The sequence below is a fragment of the Vicugna pacos genome, chromosome 9 (genome assembly GCF_048564905.1).
Source record: "Vicugna pacos chromosome 9, VicPac4, whole genome shotgun sequence".
Taxonomy (NCBI): Eukaryota; Metazoa; Chordata; class Mammalia; order Artiodactyla; family Camelidae; genus Vicugna; species Vicugna pacos.
In genome coordinates, this window is record NC_132995.1 from 71,326,611 (window position 1) to 71,347,580 (window position 20,970).

A 20,970-nucleotide genomic window follows, 5' to 3' on the forward strand; every position below is an offset into this window, starting at 1 on the left:
GTTTTAGTCGACATATGTTTGTTATCAGAGAGAGGTGCTGTGAACACACAGCCATTTTCTTAGCAGCTTTTTGACTGTATGTTACCATAGTCCCACAAGGCATTGGTCCTTTCCCATTGGGAAGTCATGAATAAGAGACTATGAAGCTTGCACGTCAGATCTTCCTCAATTAATCCACCATTAGCATGTTTGGGATCCACTACTGGATGGTTAACAGCAGCTTTTGTAACTGTACGCCGACCATACCCAATTATGTTCTGCTAAAAATGAACTCTTTGCAGACCAACCCTCTCGGGTTGTCAGTGTTTTCCGTTTTCCTGTTTTAACGTTTGTGTATAGTGGCAGGCGACAGATGGTGTAGATCAGATCGATTTGATTGCATTAGATGATTTTTTTTTCCTTCCCCACTCCTTTCTGGAAGCTCGCATCAGCTGAAGGCTATCGCCTGGGACTCCTCGGAAGCGTGAGCAAGCCGCCACCACGCGAAGGCACTGGGGCACAGCCAGTGCAAGGCACCGAGGTCCCTTCCCAGGGCTTGTTAACACTGTAACCCGGCACTCCGAGGGAAGCAGCTCCCACTGCCCAGAGCCTACCTCACCGCTCATCAGATGACTCTGGCTTCTACACACAGTTGGAGTTCCGCTTGAAACCTGGATTTAGAGGGTAAGCACTTCAATCGAGATGGATTTGTGACAGTTACTTTGCTATACCGCAAGACAAATCTCAGCAATCGTAAAGGATGTGGGATGTGTGGAACAGGGAGACTATGTTTACATCGATAAATGTGTTTCTTTTTGTCTGAGAACGAGAGTATTATTCAGTAAAGATGTGTATAGTGTTTTTCCATTGATTGCAAGAGTCGACTACCACCCTCCTCCCGATTTTTTCCCTCTCCTCGGTGTTTCCCCCTTTCTACTTGAGAGGGAAGGAGAGAGAGAGGGAGGGAGGCAAGGGGGAGGGGGGAGAGAGAGAAGCATTTCTGCTTTAGCTTAATTGGCTTATTTCCTCAAACCGATTGCTTTGTCGCGTTTCTATATGTATATTTGGTTGCAAATTACCAAGCATTTGACTGGGATGAGTATTGGAGTGTGGGGGACAGGGTGGGAAAGTAGTGGGGACTGGCAGGCAGTCGCGGTGGCCTTGAGAGATCAAAAGGTGCTGAAAGCTCTCGCCCGCAAAACACACCTCTAGTTACTGGGGAGCTAGAGAAATGTAGATTCTAATAAACATGGCTTGCAGGAGTCGATGAACAAAGGTACTTAATGCGGACCTAAACCTCCGTGATACTGCTCCGCTAGCAGTACCTAAATATTCAAAAGCAAAGTGTAAGTTGATCAACAAACGCCCTGATGGTATTGGGCTTTTTCCCTTTTCTGTTTTTGTGTGGAGGGTGGAGAAGGGGGGAGGGTAGATGGGTGGGGGAAATCCGACAGCTTAAGGAGGTTTGAATTGAATATGCACCCAGCGGCAGTGGTCTCGTAGGAAATGGTGTTCTCGTAAGTCAGGCTGCCCCGCTGAAGCACGAGAGAGCTTTGGTTAGAGCTCAGAGTCAGTTCTGCTGCGAGTGCTGCCGACAATCGGCCCGGGCTGAGCTGTCCACTCGTCCAGGTGCTGAAGCTGGCGGAACATTTGGGTAGGTAAGGAGAGGGCTGGCACTGGTTACTCGCATAAAAAGAAAGCATATTGACTGCGTTATTCTAGTTTCTTAAAGCATGTCAGTCTGTGGTTGTGTGTGTTATTTCAATTGTGAGGAAACAAACTAAAGGAGATTACTCGGAAAGCACTGAAAAGCTGTGTGGGTATTTATGCTGTGATTCTGATATGTCATGTATTGTTGTGTATGTATGTATGTATGTATATATATATATGTGTGTGTGTGTGTGTTTGTGTCTGTGGTGTATATATGCTTTGATAATCCTTTTTAATTCAACAGAAATGCTCCATTTACTAAATCAAAATCCGTATAATGTGTTTCTTATTTTCCTTTTAATGTTAGTTGATTTTAAATGGAAGAGTTCAGGAGCAAATGTACACTCTGCTCATAGACTATTGCATTACTTTCCCTAAGGGCTTTTGTTTCTAGGAGTTCAAGCTGAAGAGAACCTGTCAGCTTCCTGTGTGAGTGTTTGTGTGTGTGTGTGTGTGTGTGTGTGTGTGTGTGTGTGTGTGTGTTTGGTTGTAGCACCCCCAGAGAAAAGCTTCACTTTATTGCTATGTTAGGTAATGGCAGAAAATAGTGCTTGTTAATTTGTTTAATTGGCATCTGTCTTTTTGTGAAAGGTGTACTTAAAAGTCATCTGAAAATTCTGTAAAATAGGCTATTAATTGGGCAATAGTGCTTTTCTTTTGAGTTATTTTAGGCACCAGACACTATATATTAAACAACTGTTCATAAAACCTAGAATTCATGTTGATTTTTCTATTTGTAAGTAAAATGTCAGAAAAAAATGATTAGTTGATGTGTCTGGAGAAGTGATATATTAAAATTAATAATAATAAGAGAAAGCATGACCTAAGGGCCTTAAATTGCAACCAGGTCAGTTAGAGATGAGTTGTGGTAGTGGGAGAGATTCTGTTATATAATTACCCCTTGATGAAGAGCTATTTGCACTTACATAATTTGAGGAATCATAATGTCTATTGCCATGTTTCCATATCCCCTCCCTACTCCACTCACATGGATGCACTTCCATGTATTTGACAGTAAAGGGAAAAGCAAATTGAGAACTTTCTAATGGAGCAACAACATGTCTTGGGTAGTGACGTTGCACTTGTCCATTTTATTTAGTGAACAATAAACCTCTATTATCAGAATATTCACTGCAGGGTCTTAAGACAAAGCTTTTCCAGTAAGAGCCATATTGATCATCAAAGAATCACAGAGATTCTCTCCCTGAAAGCCAAAATTACAGTCACTTTGCAAATGAGTTTTTATTGTTTTTTTCTTAATTTTTTATGGAGACAGAGCTTCAAAGGCTTTTTTTTTCTGTAGAAGTGTTCAACAACTGCACAGAAATGCATTTATACTGTATATTAAAAAGGTGAGCTGTGGAATTATATGTTGTGGTACTACAAAATGACGCTTAAATCATAGAAACTCTACCAGCTTGTCAACTCAGTTAGTTCTGATACTATGGAAAATGAGTTTAATTATTTTGTGCTTTGAAGCTTTTTTTCCTTTAAAAATCATTATGTTGTATAGCTCTAAGGCCTTCAAAGGAGAGATGCCTATTTTTGTAGATCTATAAGTATTTGATTTCAAGTAGTAAATTGAATGAAGTGTTTATTTTCTGTGATCTTGGGCTTGAGAAAATGCATTTCCAAAACATACTGCTGAAATTTTCACCCATGCATGACCCTATCTTTATTCGAGTCTCACTTCTTAAAGCCATCTAGGCAAATACATTTGTAATATTTGTGTGCTTAACTATGCATGTCTCTTACAGGGCTCTTTCGCTGCCATGACACTCAATCAAAGCACCTAGAGTGGGCTGGCCGAGACCAGAGGGGTACCAAGCAGAGCAAGGACAGAGAAAGGCACTGGGAGAGCACCAGGTAAACCAAAGGTTACTTGTCACGCCCACCCCGTGCCCAAAGAGCCTTCCCACATCCTCCTTCCTCACTGGGAAGACAGCACTCTTCTTCTGTGTTAAGTGCTTGGTTTTGTGATTTGTCTTTCAGAACTGGAAGTAGAGCAGCCATTTGGATTTGGGCAGGAAGCAGCCGAGCACAGCTTTGGATCCTTCTTTAGGGAAATCGAGTTATGGATTTATGGTCCCGGTCAAGCTCAGCCCAGCCCCAGCCAGGGGCGGGCTCAGCCGCAAGAGTTCTGGCGGCGGCGGCAGCGGCAGTAGCAGCGGCGGCGGTAGCAGCGGCGACGGCAGCTTGGTCCTCTGACTCTCTTCGGTGACGGGTATTCTTGGGTGGATAATACGGATTACGTTGTTATTGCTTAAGAATACGCGTAGTCGAGGAGAGTACCAGCGGCAGGCGGGCAGCGGCCGCCCCTCCCAGCCCACCAGCTGGCCTCTAAACGCCTGTGGTTGCCAAGGTAGCACTTTTTTGATCTTTTCCTTTCCTCGGTGTTTTCGCTCTGGGTCGCGTGTTAGGTGATTACAAGACACATCCCACCAGAAAGGCTCTGTGCGCCGCGCTTCTGGTGACCTGGGCTGGAGAATGGGTGCGCGAAGGAGGGCGGGGGTCGAGGCGGAGGGGAGGGGCGGGGAAAGGCTGGGGGTCCGCTCCGCGAAGCCGGTGGGGAGTAGCGGCTCCCCCGGCTTGCTGGGCTCCTCTCCTCGGTGGGGTCCGGCTGCGGAGACAGACGCAGAAGGGGCGAGTCTCTGAAGTTGGGAATGATTGAAAGGCCTCGAGCAGTTTGGCAGCGTCGCGAGTGAGGAGCTGGGCCTCCGCAGAGGGTCGCTGGGGGCTGCCTCCGCAGGAAGGGCGTGTCCGTGGGCGAAGGTGCCCCCGCAAGCTGCAGAAGCTTGTGACTTCGCGAATCCCGGGCAGGGGCGGTGCCGGAGCCCCACCCCCGGCGGTGCCATTCTGCAGCCAGACGTGGCGGCCCGGGCTGGGGAGCGGGAGGGAGGGGTACAAGGGCCTGGGTCCCCGCGGAACTTCCAGATTGGAAGTGTGGTGGGTCTCTCAGGAGCCCATTTTTCTTTTCGGATTCTCCGCGAAGGGGTGGAGAATCAGGATGGGAACCGGATTGGTTGCCGTGTGGCAGAGAACTGGAACCTTCCTGAAAGTGGTTGGGGCAGGCAGTAACTATTCAGTCGTCCACTAGCTTTGGGACACCTCCGTAGCGCTGTTTTCCCTGTCTCCGCTGTTGAGTCTTAAACACCAACAAACCTAAGGCACGTTCCCCCTCTTAGGTCTGCTGCGATGGGACGAGAGGAATAGCGAGCCTTTCCCTTCTTCTACTTCCAGTTTTTGTTTGTTTGTTTGTGTCAAATATTAATGGACGATAAAACCATACGGATTTGTCTAGGATAGGAGGGGTCCTAGCGAAGAGCATGTAAGCACCCACCGAACCCCCAAGCACACTCGGCCACTTCGAAGGACAGCAGGACATGGCAGGAGTTGAGATGCCCAAGACGATGCTGGAAGAGATGATCCACCATGGAAGACATGGGCCGAGGAGGCTCCAGCTCTCAGCCTTTGCGGGCGGCAGACCACGCAGCTCAGCAACGCTCCTTTCCCTCTAGGGGGACGCCAAGGCCCGCCCGGTGGTGGCGCTTCAAAGGTGGAAGGAGAAAATGCTGGGGACAAGAATGTACCTGGCGCCCAGAAGGTTCCACGAGGCTCGGCAAGAACCTCCTGGGACACTAAGACCAAGCTTCCTCCCCGCGTGGTGGCCATGGATTGTGCACGGGCTGCGAAGACTGAATTCCTGAGAAGTCAACACTGCAGGAGGTGTGGGGAAAAAAGGAGAGAGAAGCCTGCGACTCTCCCTCGCCGCGCTCCCAAGCCAGCTCTAAGCTGAGCTACGCCCCAGACACCTTTTCTCTTTGGAGGACGGGGTTTCGGCGCGACGTGCATGTACCCCGCTGGGTGCCAGCCCACAAGAGCAGCTCTGAGCCCTGGAGACGTTGAAAGCGAAGTGCCTCGAAGGAGGCAGGTACACTCTCACACTTTCCCGTCTAGAGTCTCGCATTTTTCCCAGTTCTTTGGATTCCTAGTGAAGGGTACACTATGCCACTCCTCTCCTTGTGCCTGTTTCCACCACACGGCGTCTGTTCCCACAGTTGTTTTCAGGGTATCTACACTCAGCTTCAGCTTTGGCTTTCAGGGAAGGTTGTTTGCAAGGAAAATGGGTGGGGGCCCTTCTCAGGGCGCGCGAGCCCATTTTAAGAGTGAGTCTAGTGGAAAAGAAAAGATACCATCTTTGCCCTCGAAATTCTGTCACTAGCAAGAGAACCTGTAACTACTGTTCTTTCCTTCATTGTGCCACGAATTACCCCCTTTCTCTAGAGATCCTTTAGTTGGTGATAAAGGGCTTTTAAATATTGTGCTTGATATGTAGTTAACAAAATTCAATTTGTCTACTGGTGTCCTTGTTTCACTGGGAAATTGGGAAAGTAGAGAGAAGCTACACAATCCAGTGACTCCTTGGTGATCTTTGGCAAGTTGGCCTCATGCTGGTTGGCGAATAAGTGCATGAGATTTGAAAGGCAGAAAGGGAGCTGAGAACCCAGTGACAGTTTGCAAGAAGTGAAAGATGTAATACTCTGGCATTTGTTGACAGAATGAGGAAGAACTTTTGAAAAATAAGCTATTGCATTTAGCTCTTTGCCACTGGTACTTTAGCTTATGATTGCAGTTGCTTTCTAGATGAATAATGATTTTTAGAGTGGAATAATTGTAATGCTTGTGACGAAGTCTAAAAGGAACCTCTACTCATCTCATGGTCAACAAGAAGTATTTGATTTTCTTGGTTCAAGTGGCTTAAATACTTATCTCATTGCTTTCTTTGCTTTGCAGAATAATTTTCTTATAAAAGTTTCCATTAGGTGTCAGTCTGACTGAGCTGGTTCCTATTTAAATTTAGAAAGAATAAAAAAATAGGTTTTACCATACTTGGTCCTTTTAGATAAGGAGGAAAATCCCCAAAACTTTATTAAATTGAAATTACTGTAGTTCATTGTTATTGTTATAAGGTAGCTTTTTTCCCTTAGAAAATAGAATTTTAAATTACATCACCACTAGCCAGTTACTACTTTTGCCCTGTTGGTATCTGTAGACAAGATTAAAGACGTGCAAAGTGATAGTGTGTTTTTCATGCTAGATACAAGTGATTTTCAGTAATCATACTAGTTGGATTGTTTTTTAGCTGATGCCCAAATACCGGAAGGGTATACATTATTTTTCCAAAATTTGGTTTGCTCTACAAAAGTGATAGACTTTCTACCTGGGAAAAGCATGTGGATACAGCTTAGACTGTTTGACAGTAATATTCAGGGCACAGTGGACGAGGAGGGGGAAAGCTTATGAAAATTGTTTTTGTCTACTATTTTTACCTGAGTTAAGTCTGCCTAAGACTCATATTTTTATGAACACAATTTATGGCTTTTATAGAAGATTTTAGGTTTCTCATTGAAATTTTCATGTCTGTGAACACTCAGATTTATAATGTGATATTCATTAATGGGTGTAAGAAACATCTTGATTGATGGTTTACTACTGAGTCTCAGGTAAGGAGCATGATAGAAACTGCTTTTTATAAAGAATTTTCTGATTTTTTGCTTTTGTTTATGAATCATGTTCTGATACTCTTGCTTGAATAAAACTGCAGGGAATGGCGATATTCAGGGTTAAAGATCCAGTGGGGGTCATGGCAACCCCTGTGTGAATACAAAGAAAATTGTTGTACAGATGATTCTGATAAAGTACATTTTTAAATGAATAATCATGTCCTGGAGGTAGGATTTCTCCCCAAGTCCTCTGTTAGCCCTAGAATGATGGGGTTCTTGGTGTCACAGGAGTGCCAGTCTAGAACCAGAACAGAATTGTCAGTGAATGTCCAGGCCAAGGAGAGCAATGATGAAGCAGCATTTTGATGGATGGAAGCTTCCAAAAGACATATTATCAATTTAAAATTATATTCCACATCAGTAATGGTAAATTTTCAAATATAAAAATAGATACTGTCTAGATGGAGATGACGGGGATATTGGGAAATATTTTGTGCTTTTACGTAGGAAAGAGGAGAAAGACTAAGGACACAGAAGACAGTATAAGACCATCAGGATTATTCACCAACTTTTCAATACCGTAGTTTCAGCTACCACTGAATAACAGAAATGACAGGAGGGCGCTGGTACTACGTTAGAGAGTCGTTTGATCTGCTTACTAGACTGACCGTTTGGAAGTAAATTTATTTCGAAGACAAGTAGTTTCAGTAAGAGTTAAAACATAGTAATGACAGAATGCTTACAGACTTTCATTATATTTAGCTATTACATTGTTGTCCGTAGCTATATACCAATAAACAGAAAGCTAAATATGTTTTAAGCAAATAGTGTTGTAGTCAAATTTGTTTTTCAGGTGTTTTGAGATTTTTCTTCTCCGGCACCTATATTTTAAATCGCGACTTAGAACTCAAATTCCAATCTACAAAACATTTTGTGTGAGTGTATATTTTAAAGTTTTTAACTGAGGAGACATTGCAATTCGTCCAGAAAAAAAACCAACTGTAAGCTAAAGAGATATTATGAAATTTTAACTTTCTTGAAATATGTTTGGTACCTGTTGAGTTTGCTGAGTGCAGCCTGCCAATAGGACCAAAGTGTCTCTAATATTTGTGTTGTCCAGATTACAAATATGTGACTATTTAAATCTTGTTGGAGTTATGAGTTGTGCTATATATTCTGGTTAATAATGAGAGTTAAGTGAGACAAGCTGATCTCAAAATCAATGAAAAGTATTATACTATCTACACAAGTGTTACGACAACACTTTCCATTTGTTGTGTTTGTGGAAATACCCTTTGAGATTCAGTAATAATGCACAGTATTTGAAAATTTATACATATGCCACCTATAGCTAGAACCAAAACTTCCAAAAGTTAGAATTAACTGTGAACTTTAAAACAGGCAAAGGATTTTAAATAAGGCTTCCTGCATTCATTTTATTAGCTTTGAAACAATACTGAATCTCAATTAAATTTCAAACTAAAAAATACTTATAAATGCTGTAGTCTATTTACTAATACTAGGTTCCTGGTTAAAATACAGTTTATATCACAGTACACATTTTTTTGAGTTGACAAATTACAATAGTGGCACAATTGCATCATTTGAAAGTAGTGTCTGTTTTTAAACTTAAATAAAATGTGTGCTCTTAAGAGACACTGTTTGTAAAAAATCCTTTTTGTAACAATGATGTAATTTAACTGAAATTTTATATTTCTTGCAATTTAAAATTTATATCCAATACACAAGTGAAAATTAATTGTCTGAAGTCTATTTTTATCTCCATGAGCAAATGTGGCCAATTTCAAAAATTGGTTCAAACAAGTCCCAAGATAAACTAAAGTTATTATTTAAGATAGTTTCTGTATATCTGTGAAATAGTCCATTCATTTTTAGACTTCACGAAGAAGGAAAAATGAATGCCTAATATTCTGTCAGAAACATACATGCAAAAACATCTTTTCCTTTAAAATAGAAACATACCAGGGTAAGACTCTAGATTATTTTATGCATAACTGCCTGGGAATTAAATTTAAAAGTGGTTACTTTATGGGTCCAATTTCACGCACAATTTGTTTTCATAACTATTATTTTAAACAGGCTTTCACAATGTTTACAAAAACAAAGCAAATTAGAGAATTGAGGCAGTTATACGGAAAACCCTTAGATTTTGTTTTTTCCACAATTATATGATACTTACGGGAAGAAAGTACATGCTATGGTGGAAAGGAACTTTGGAATAAAGGCTATAAAACTGATTTTGAGTACAGGTGCTGTTGTGAACTGCGACTAGCCACAGGGCTTACCCAGCCCTCAGGATCTCATCCGCAGCAGGGAGGGCTGGGTTTAGAGTCTCTCAAGGTCCTCCTACCTCTTATGACCTCCATTTCCAAAAAAACTTTTTTTTTTTGGACTTAAGTCTAGTCTTCATTTGATGTGTAGATGGTGAGGAAATCGATACCAGACCTAAGAAAGAAGCTTTAAAGACAAGTCTTCCAAAAGTATTCACCAACATACTTTGTCTTGATATCAAACAGGAAATTGGTCTTCAATATTTTTACTTAAATTTTTAAAATATGAGTGCATGGAAGCGTTTTTGTCCCTTCTTTGCCCTTTTTATCTTCCTTTGAAGTTTTAGGAAAGAAAAGCCTCAAAAGAATGACTTAGTGGTTCATCCTGGTGTGCTTCTGTGAGCACGCATGAACATGTATGTCTCTGCGTGTATAATATACGTGAGGCTCTCAAACCATGGAGCTACCTCAAAAACGTTTCAACCTAATAGGACCAAGTCAGAAACAGCTCTTTTGAAAGTTAATGTATATAATTGAGATGGATAAAGAATAAACACTGGACCTTTTAAAGTGTTTGGTCTGTGTGTAACTGTTCATACTATTAAATTTTAATTACAATTTTTAGAGGAGTGGGGACATTACCTTTTTTTCATTCTGTTAAAAAGGACCAATATTTGTCTAGGATATTTAATCCTAAAATAGCGTAACAATGGCATAACCTTTTAAAATACTTTATCCAGTGTCTAACACAGGATGGATACTTAAACATATTTATTAATCTAGTGAAAGCAACTATATATGCTTTCAAGACATCTTAATACAGAATTTTACAAATTTTTTCCATAATCAATATCATTTTAGAAAATGGCTAATGGCAATGGTTGAACTACATATATTTAAGTTCAGTTTAATGTTAATGTAAATTCTAATTCTCAAATTTGTTTATTAAGAGTGCTCTTTTTCTTTGCTAAGATAGAAAATTCATTTTTTCTGGTTTTCTCAGATATAACTCCTAAATAATGGAAAAATCTCTGGGGACATTTCTTTTAATCTGGTGTTCTTTTTGGAACTGCAAGTAACTATTTAATCTGGGATCATTTCATTCTGTGTGAATTTTGATGTAGACAATGTTACCTAGTATATTTTACTTAATGTTAAATGTATACATACTTGTAAGAATTCATAAGTTATTAAACAAATGATAAATGGAAATTCATTTTATCCAGTATAATACTGTGATAGATATATTTTCAAAGTTAAGGATCTGTGCAATATTTTTTATTGTTTACTAGCAAATCAAATTTACATTACAAGCAAAATAATCTATAATTTTATTTAAAAAGTATGACTCTCCTGGATATTCCAAGTATAGTAAATATAAGTTAACCTTTAGATCACAAAAGAATACACTCATTCTCTTAAAATTAAAATAATACGGTTTGTCAACTATAGTTTTATCCAAATAATTTACATAATGTTTCATCCACAGTTTAATGATGAGAATGACACGTTATGTCCATTTAAAACTTTGAGAAGAGGTTTACTAAAAGTTCTGCAAAGCTTTCAAAAGCAACTGATTTCAAATAACATTTCTGGTGGTAGGAGTGTGAGATTTGGAAGCCATTTACTTACACTTTAATGAAAATATCTCACATTCCTTTCATTGCTCAATGTGGTTGTCCAAAACAGCTTTGAGATTATTTAATAATATATATTAAGACAGAGTCAAAATATGAGGGTTGGTTACTCAAACAAACATTTTAGTTAGTTGTGGCTTCTATAATAAAAATCAGCATTGGTGTTGAGTTTTGAGACAGTTTCACATTTAGATTCGGAGATTTGTGCAGATAAAATTGAATTTGAAAAGAGAAAAGGGACAGTGATAGCGAGTGAGAATATTAAGGACGTGGACTGTAGAGCGGAGAATCGTGCAGTTCTTGGTGACGTGTTAAGAAAACAATGATGGAATTATTTGTGGCTATTTTATTGGCAGATCTACTAGCTAGTATCAATACACATCGGAAAATATCAATTTTCAGGAACTTTACAAGAGATCTCATTCTTTATATATAGTGCCCCTTTTCCAATTGTGATGGGACGTTGATGATACTGATTTTATATAGTGTATCTATATTGCAGGATTTCTTTCATAGTGCTCAAAAGTTCTTGCTTTTATTTAGATAGAAAGTGATGCTCTAGTGTAGAACTGGTATATAATCAATTAAAATAGAAATAGTGCCTGAGTAAAATGGGCCTAACCTGCAGACAGAAAATTGAGAAAGGCATGAAATCTGGATGTTTCACAGGTCAAAGGAAAGATCATCAGTCTGAAAAGACGGACTTGTGGCAAATTAAGTCTAAGGGGAACATGGCTGTAAAGAGCCCTTTTGATCCGTTTTTCTATTGGAAGAGACATATGCTGTACTTGAATCCCTGCTTTAGAAATAAAGTAACCTGGGGGAATTTGTTTAAGACACCATCAGCAGTATTTTTCAATATAAAATACAGAACGTGTGTCTTAAGAGTCCAGCTTCCCTCTGGACTGCGATCCTAAGGAGGAGGGCTATTTGCTAATAAACTATGGTAAAATGATAGAAGGCTGACACACTTGTTCTTCTCTGATTTGGCTTTTGTATCCAAAGATATGTCATTCCCACTTCATCTTTGGTTTTCCTTTGATGTAATTATTCACATAGGATACAAAATTTCATATCTTAAAATAAGCCAGTAGTGAACTCATATGGTACGAAGTTGTTATGATAAATTTTCTAGTTCAGATCCGGTTATTTGGTGTATGGTCTTACTTCCATGTTTCAGCCATGAAATCCTCACAACACACACAATCTAAATAACTTCCCCGGGGACACACAGTAATATTTGGAACCCATTTTTTGAAGTTATATGGATGTTTTCTTTCTAATACATCATACTAAAACTTCAATATTGAAGTTTTTCTTATGCTTTTACTCTTCTTGGTATCTGACAATAATTATTTATAATCATTCTATGAGTCTTACTAGTCAGTGATTCATCTGATTTAACCTTTTTCAAGCTCAAATATTGTATGTACAGATGTGAACGTGCCAACAGATTCCAAAGTCTATAGCGTAATTATACTTAGTTTTTTTCAAAATCTAAGAAGATTTTATAGGCTAGCTTAATATTAATGTAGAAACAAATATAAATCATAATTAAAGGAATAGTTGTAATTTGCAAATATTGCAGTAAAACAAGGAAAATTTTAATCTCAACTAAATCAACTCAGTTTAATAAGCTTCCAGATGAAAATACTGGCTGAAAGATTGGAATGACAAATATCTGTCATGTAGTATATATTCAACAGAAAATTAAAAATAAGATTAGTAAATAACACTGACTTGATTTTTTTACACACCAAAAAAACCCAGAAATCGAATCACATTTGTAATATACAAATTAAAACTGTATTTACTCTCTTTCACTTCAGCTTTTAAATATTCAAAGCTATATTGAATAAATAAAGACAGCTTGACTCTTGGATTAGAACAGAGTCAAAACAAAATTCTCAGTTTTACTAAACCCTTGTCCACGGCTCCTGTGCTATTTATGAAAATTGGGTGGTGGTCAGCACTGCCACATCTGGGCTACCTGTAATGCTAATCATTTAGGAGCCTGAGAGGCTGATTTCCCACTGTGCAGTCTCTCAACTTATCAGTTAAGGAAATATACTTCTTATACACGAAAGATGAATGTTCTCTTATCAGACCTCACAGCAGTGAGCGTTCACTTGAAAATGGTGTAACTATTATGATTTAAAAATTCACCAAGATAGAAACATATCTTTTGACCATTTTGTCCCCATACAAGGTTTTTCCTTTTTCATTAAGCATAAACAGTAGCTGTAAATAAATATGCCCATTATTTTCCTCAGTTTTTAAAAACAAAATGTAGCTATAACTCTGATAGATAAAGAGGTGAAACAGGGAGAGAGGGAAGGAGGAAGAGAGAGAGGGAGGGGAAGAAAGAGATGAGAGAGAGAGAGGTCTGTTTTGATCTATTTTGGTGCCGAATTCAAGGAAGTACAGTGGCAAAACTGACTGAGAAGCCACATCTAAAATAATCAACATTTTGTCCAAGGGAAGTTGTTTTATGGATTCACATAACTTGGTCAAGAACAGAAGGGTTTAAAATTTGTAAAGGATAGATTTTAATCCTCAAATCAGCTAATTAAGCTTCTTCTGTACAACATACATTTTTAAGTTAACAGTAATTAATATAGCCAGCTTGGAACCTCAGGAAGCTAAAGCCAGCAAGTGCTTTTTGGTTCACTAGAGAGGATGCGGTTTGATTGCTGGCGCCAGTAAACAGGTTGGGAATTGTCAACATTGTAATTAGCAGCAAGTTTCTGGATTCTCAGCCTGCCAGGCCAGTAGGCTGATGCTTGGAGCAGTTGCCCCAGGGGGGAGACGGAAAAACAAAGGAAGGGAATTTGAGCAACCTTGCAATGCTCTGCCAGCGTATGCCACTGGACCAATGTTTTTCTTGGCAAAGGTCTATTTTAAGACATCTAGCAGTGGTTTCCACAAAATATGAAACTCACCATAGCAACCAAAATGGCAAGCATCTCTAAAAACCTTTCCTTGATTGGATATCAGGTCAAACTGTGTTCAGAGCTGTATTTCCTTATGTACAGTATGGGCTGTACTCTGCACAGTGTAGTTATTAACAGTGTGATTCAAAGGGTTAAAATCTCTTTTGGCAGCAATCCTGTAATCCTCTGCCGTGAAGCCGTCAAAGAATAAGGTTATGCAAACCTTATTAACCCTTCATGTAGTACAAATAAAAAGGAAATGTCAGCCTTAACACCACCAAGAATCCATTCCTCAGTACATAAATGATAACTTAAATGTGGTTTTCTTAATTCAAAGCCATGTGATTGTCATGGAGAAAGGTTGTCATAGATTTAAAATCCAAACAGTATCTGCTGGGCCTCTGAGACTAAGGGCTCCATTAATAAAGTTTAAGGGTAATTTATAACCCAAATAAATGAAAATTAGGCTAGCTTTTGGAACCTATTTGATAAAAGTTTGTGCGTATGTGTGTGTGTGTGTGTGTGGTGTGTAAAATTTTACTGATCTTATAGCAGAATAGGATCTGAAACAAATAACATACACACTGTGAATAGTTACAGGATAAGTACTAAAGCCACCTACCTTGTGACAAAAGCATGACGACAAACACTTTTACTTTCTCTTTAAAGCAGCTCTACAGTCTATTCATTTTACCTTCCAGTCGAAAAAGGTCAAGGCTGCTGAGCACTGTTAAAAGACACATTAATTCCTCCCAAATAAATGTTTGGAATTATATCAGGGGTAGTCTTACGGTCACTTTCCGTCTTTGCCAGAATATGAGGAGGCTTCAAAGAGATAAACAGGATGTAGAGAGACAAACAAAATAGCTTTCTATACTGTAAAAAAAAGAAAGTCTCAAATGGATCAACGTGCTATATGAAGCAACTGCCACGTGGCAGTTTCTGCAGGTGCATTCTCAAAAGTGCCCAAGAAATGGCTGTGTAGAGCTGGCACCCAGGCGTCTGGTGCTGCGTGTAGCGGACTCTTTTGTGGGGAGGATTACTCATCTTTGTTGGAGAGAGTACAGTTCTCCAGTCTTCCACGACAAGAATCCATGTTGGAGCGAACCAGCAACACAATTCTTACCCACTCTCCTCCAGCCTCGGAGGGATTCTCCACAATTATTTATTATTTTCAGTGGAATTACATGCCTACAGGTGGCCCCATAATGTGCCTCCAGGCATACAGCCTGCTGTAAATTTTTAAGTTACGTGAACTCAGCAGCATGTTGTCTTATAACAACAGTTCGTTCAGTTTACGAGGGAAGGGAGAAGGAAACAGGGAGGCAGTCTTTCGTCTTAAGCACCATCACAGTTCTCTCCCACCCTGTTCTCTCTTCGAAGGTGGTTAAGGGTATTTAGCAGAAGCAGCGCTGCTGCTGTGTTTATGGGGGCTGTTTCTCCTGATTGAGTCAGATGGGCTGGCAGCCAGCAGGCCTCGGTATGGTGTCCCGGGACTGGTACGTTGGATGTCACTGTTGCAAACAAAGGCAGAGCAATAGGATTTTTTCTTTCATTTTTCTTCTTCTTTCTTCCTTTTAAAAAAATAAAACCTTTAAATGTTATTAAACATGATTTCTGTTATTAAAGTGTTTCGTCTTTAGTGGGTTTTCATACTGTGTTAGAAAAAATGAGTTCAGCTTTGTCAAGGCATTTGGGTTTCGCAGAGATGACTGCTGCCTCTCCCCGACCACACATCCGGCACGCTGTGATTGTTCTTCGTGGCCTTTAGGCTACCAGCCAGTGGGACAAGGACGGAACTCCCTCGTTAACTTTTCTGTCATTGGGTTTCATGCTCCTCCTTTCTTTGTAGAGATGGAATTGTCACTCAGTGCGTGCAGTTGATTCCCCTTGCATGTTCTGGGGTACAATTCTGAGAACTGGATGAAAAAAACAAAGATAATACCCAAGTTAATATACTTTAAAAACAGAAATTAGCTGAACATTTCAGGGGCAATATGCAGCTCTATTTAAGCCTCAGAAGTCCCAGTTCTAGGTTATAAAGCTCTTTCTCCACAGCCACAAGCAACAAAATCTGGCTTCCACCATCCTAGTCTTATTAAACCTGTAGCTTAAACTACAAGTAACAATAATAACGTGCATGTTTTGAATACATGTTTTATTTGTGCAAGGTCCTATCTACATTATTAAAAACAAGAAAACTTTTACATGTAGAAACAAGTTTTTATTATAATGCCTGTAGCACAGACATGGGCAAAATTAGTAACTTAAGGCCAGTTTGACACTTATCAAGTTTATCTGCCTTAATGCAAGGATATTTAGACCATCTTACAGCATCTGACGGACACGCCGAGATCTGACAACCAGGATGTCTTTCAGAATAAATCAGTAAATGTCTGTTCTGCATGTGCTATTCACAAGGCATGCATTTAGGTCTGTCAACATTTATTAAGCACCTACCATGTACCTGGCATTCTTCTTAATATTGTCCTCAAATAACTCATGCCCTCTAGGACATATCACAGTCCAGGCTCTTATGCGCTCTGTAGGGTTTTCAAAAGAACGTAAAGCAACATCTTCCTTTTAAGAAGCTTATTAGGTTGTGGTCAATATAACAAATATTAAATTGTGTAAAAGTGAATGTTGCTACAAGCCATTACTGTGTTGTCTCTATTCACCAGGAGGCGCTTACACATCACAGATATAATAATAAAATTCCTTTGTAAAAATGGATTTATAATTTTTTCCTTAAACTATACACAATCTTTCAGAATTGAAGAGATCAAGGAAGCACCTGACAATAAAAGAATAAAGCACACATTTTTTTCGCCTGGAAGCAATAGTTACTCTATTACCGTTTCTAAGTTATTGTAACAACATTTGTAGCTACACAGAATTATTTTGCCCCAGGAAAAATTGTTAGTGTATTTACGCTTATCAGAAAATTTATTTTAGTAACTATTAAAATGATGGTGACTACATGTAACTCCCAAGTCCGCTAATAATCTTAGGCTCCAGAGTTAATAAATGTCTCTTGAGAATGTGATGATAGGCTTTCGCGGAGAAGGTGCTCAAAGTACCCTAGATCAATGGTTCTCAAAATGTGGTCTCCTGATCGGTACTGTCGGCATCACTTGGGAACTTGTTAGAAACACAGATTCGCAGATGGCATCACAGGCCCACTGCATCCAGAACTCTGGAGGTGAGGGCCTCTGGCCTGCGTTTGAACAAGCTTGATCCTCATGCCTGCTGGAGTTTGAGAACTACTGCTAAAATAATTCACAATTAAAGTCCAGGTTCTAGGCAACACTGACCCAAATAACTTAGGCTCTGTTGTAGATTTATAGTGGTAAGTTATTAATTACTAATACAGCAATATTTTAAATTAAATATAAAGATTTACCTGAATGGCAAATTCTACGACATTTGGGACATACTTTAAGTTCCCAAATATTCCACTTTATTTGGAGATCTCTTTATATTGTACTCTTTTTTTTTTAAATATAGTACTCTTATTAGTATTATTTAATACTCTTAATAGTACTCTTACTGCTAATAGCTTTATAATTACGGTAATATATATTGAATTGGATTTTTGCAGAACTTAAACTTTTCTTTTGATTCATATTATTCTTACTGTAGTAATTCCAATAGCTGTCTAAATTTTACTCTGGTATTAAATTATGTCTTGGTTCAGAAGCAAGGAGAATCAACTTTGTTTTTTAAAAGGCATAAGGCATTGAATAAGATCTTTAAATCTTGTTTGTGTGTGTGCAAAATTGTTCCATGGATCATTATTAACATTTTATCATTCATCAATGACACAAATAATTTTAAAATTCTCATGTAAGAGAATTGCCTGATTAGATTCCTTGAGCATTTACAAAACATCCAGTAATACAGTAATATGAAATAAATTACCTAAATATGCTTACTAGAACTATATTTGATTAAAAATTTTCTTAGAATACAGATTATTATGTAACAGTAAAAATGAATGTTATTGGTTAAACAATTAAATTATATCAGTTCTCATCATGCCATTGGAGACTTTCATAGAGCTATTACACATTTTTTGTTTGTAAGACCACCGCTTACTGTTCAAACTTTCATGGAAATGCTAGAAACTTAATGGCCTAAATGTTTAAAATGCAACTCTAAAGTGCAGTGAATTGTTCCTGTTTATATTTTAAATTTAGATTTGAAAGGGCAACTTTAATACTATCTCACTCTGGATTGTAAGACCTAGACTAGTCCTCCAGTCCATAAAATTTGGCTTCTGTATTTAACACAAAAATTAACATCAAGCCACCTTTGATTTAATGTGAAAGTAACCGATTGGCAATATAACTGGATTTTGTCTCAGTGTAAAGTCTTCTTTCCATTAATAAGACATTGTAGCTGCTTATGACAAAGTATAAATTTAGTCATATGCCTTACACGATGCCACAGTATATAATGAAGAATTAATAATAATATTTCTTAATAAAAATACGACTTTTACTAATATATAGACAGGTGATAGCCCAAATATAAAAAAAATTACCTAATGGAAAATGTGTATAAGTTAAATAATAAATTATGTATTATTTTACTTTATAATTTTAATGCATTAATGTATCCTGTAATAATCTGTTTTCTCATATTTTTAAAATAGTTATTCCATTACTTGACAGAATAATAGAACTTTCTGTCTCTAAAAATACATTCTGACTATAAACATAGGACTATAAATTCATTTTAGGATACAGTCTGATTTCTTTCTTACAGGAGAGATGAGCAACACTGTCCACACTTTAATACTAAAGTTAAGAGAGAGCGTCAGTGGTGGAACAATTTATGCACACCCAGTTTAGAGAAAATGATTGACAAGAGATCCGTTGGAAATCCAAGTTATTCTTATGGCGGGAAGAAAAAAGTCCATTATTTTGACAGTTAACATTTTAAGATTAAGCACTTCAGATTAGCCAGAAAGGAAAATGAAATCATTTTAGTAAGGTCTGTAGTTTGATGGATTTAGTTATTAAATTAGATAGACACTAATTTAAAGGTTAGTACTTCAAAGCTCAAACGAAGGAGTTTGACTGTAAAAAGGATGCAAAATAAGTACCAAGTAGCCTATATTTAGATAGAGAAGATACTTACAATTCAGAAATGTGAAAAACAGCTTAATTTTCTCTTGTATTTTTATTAAATGTTTCAGCCCATTACTGGTTCTAGTTCTGAAGTTACAGGGTGGGTCGGTGGGCGTTCAGTTATTACACTGCTGTTGATGCTTCACATGTTCTTTTTTATGTAACAGATGTTACTTTAAACACTTTATAGAGGACAAGTCAGTCTGAAATTTTTGTTAACATTAAAAAGCCCACTGCAGTCTTTTTCAAATGAATAGATAGATTTATTTTTCAGCCGCATCTCAATTGGCTTATTGTGGGCCTGTTGCTCATAATCTGATCATCATGGATTTATACTTAATATAAATTCGTTTGTTGATAGCTGGAGAAATGATCAGTTGTGAGCTTATAACTTATCAACAATAAAACATTGGTGGTTTATCATCTCTATTCTAGGATACTTGAAGTCTTTTGCAAAATTGACGTATTCACATCTTGTGACCATTTATTTGCAAATTGCTACCTTATGCTACTTACAAAGTTTTTCAATATGCCTATAAAAGCAGATTTTAAACATTTATTTAGAATGTGTTATTTTATAGTCTTTGAACTCTAATTTTTAAATTACATAAGTTTTAAAATTTGTAGTAAATGGAATTTCACACTTCTAAAAACTAAATATTTAATCAACTTGTTATAAATTACCATTCAAAATGAATAATGGACCACATTAAGAACTATTACTAGGATTTTTATTTATATAATAGGAAATTATTGCAATTAAAATTATATGGTAACTATACATCTGTAAAGTAATTATTAAGACTAACTTAAAAATAATTTTAATTTTTAGATGCTGGTTTCTGGCATAGGAGTTCATAGTCTTCCTGAATCATGAATTATTTTTTTCTCTCCTAAAATTCTTGAATATTATTTATGTAACATACAATTTCTTTTAAAAAAGAAAACTTGAGCTGTTTGGCCATATAGGGAAAGATAATTGGAAAAAGATACTAAGGAAATAAAAGTGAAAGCACACTTTGGTCAAGTATTAAGTCCCGGTACTATAAATTAGCATATTAAAATAAGAAATATTAGGTGTAACATATTTAAATTAAATCAAATTATTTCTATCACTCATCTTTTCTATTCTTTCTTTTTTGATATATGTTGATTTAATACCAGGCCAGCTCACAATTTTAGCACTTACTTCAAATTGCATGAAAATAGAATCCAGAAATGGCATATTATTACAAGGTCTGTTTTCTTGGGTCAAAACAGATTGTTGTACATTGTAAATGACACTCCACGATGTGTTTGTAACGATTCATAAACTACGGGACTGATGTTTTAGCACAACTATTTCTGTCAAATGCTAATAAAGCAGGTAAACTAATTGCAAAGTACTTCTAGATGGCGATAAATCAAAGTATTCAAGTAATTCAAATCCTTTTCTACCACTATAAAGCTTTAAAAAAATCTATAAATACAATCCAAAATATTTTAGTAGCTAAATTAATAGGGACTAGGTGTTAACAAAGCAAAGCTTGGCCATGATCAAAGACCATCACATGAGTAAGTTTTGCTTTTATATCTCTTAGGAAAAAACATGACCACTTAGAAAATGTCCAGGCTTCAGGATGATTCAGTATCTTAGCCTAATATAGAAACAGCTGTAAAATACAGCCTTAGTCTATATCTATATCCTTTTAAAGTTATGATATATTTTTCTTTAAAAAACTGTATATCAAATTTTAAATTCTGCTCTGATTTATTAACTTTTATTCTAGTTTATCTTGGTT

At 37.7% G+C, this 20,970-nt stretch overlaps 1 long non-coding RNA gene across 1 annotated transcript in view; it reads left to right on the top strand.

Annotated features, from left to right (window-relative positions):
- The first annotated feature begins 350 nt into the window (after nt 1-350).
- Nucleotides 351-20,970, top strand: part of LOC140698530 (uncharacterized) — a 56,001-nt gene continuing 35,381 nt past the window's right edge. The window contains exons 1-3 of the long non-coding RNA XR_012076345.1: nt 351-663; nt 3,447-3,555; nt 3,682-4,051. This is a non-coding gene — a long non-coding RNA (uncharacterized lncRNA). The remainder of the gene's footprint in view (nt 664-3,446; nt 3,556-3,681; nt 4,052-20,970) is intronic.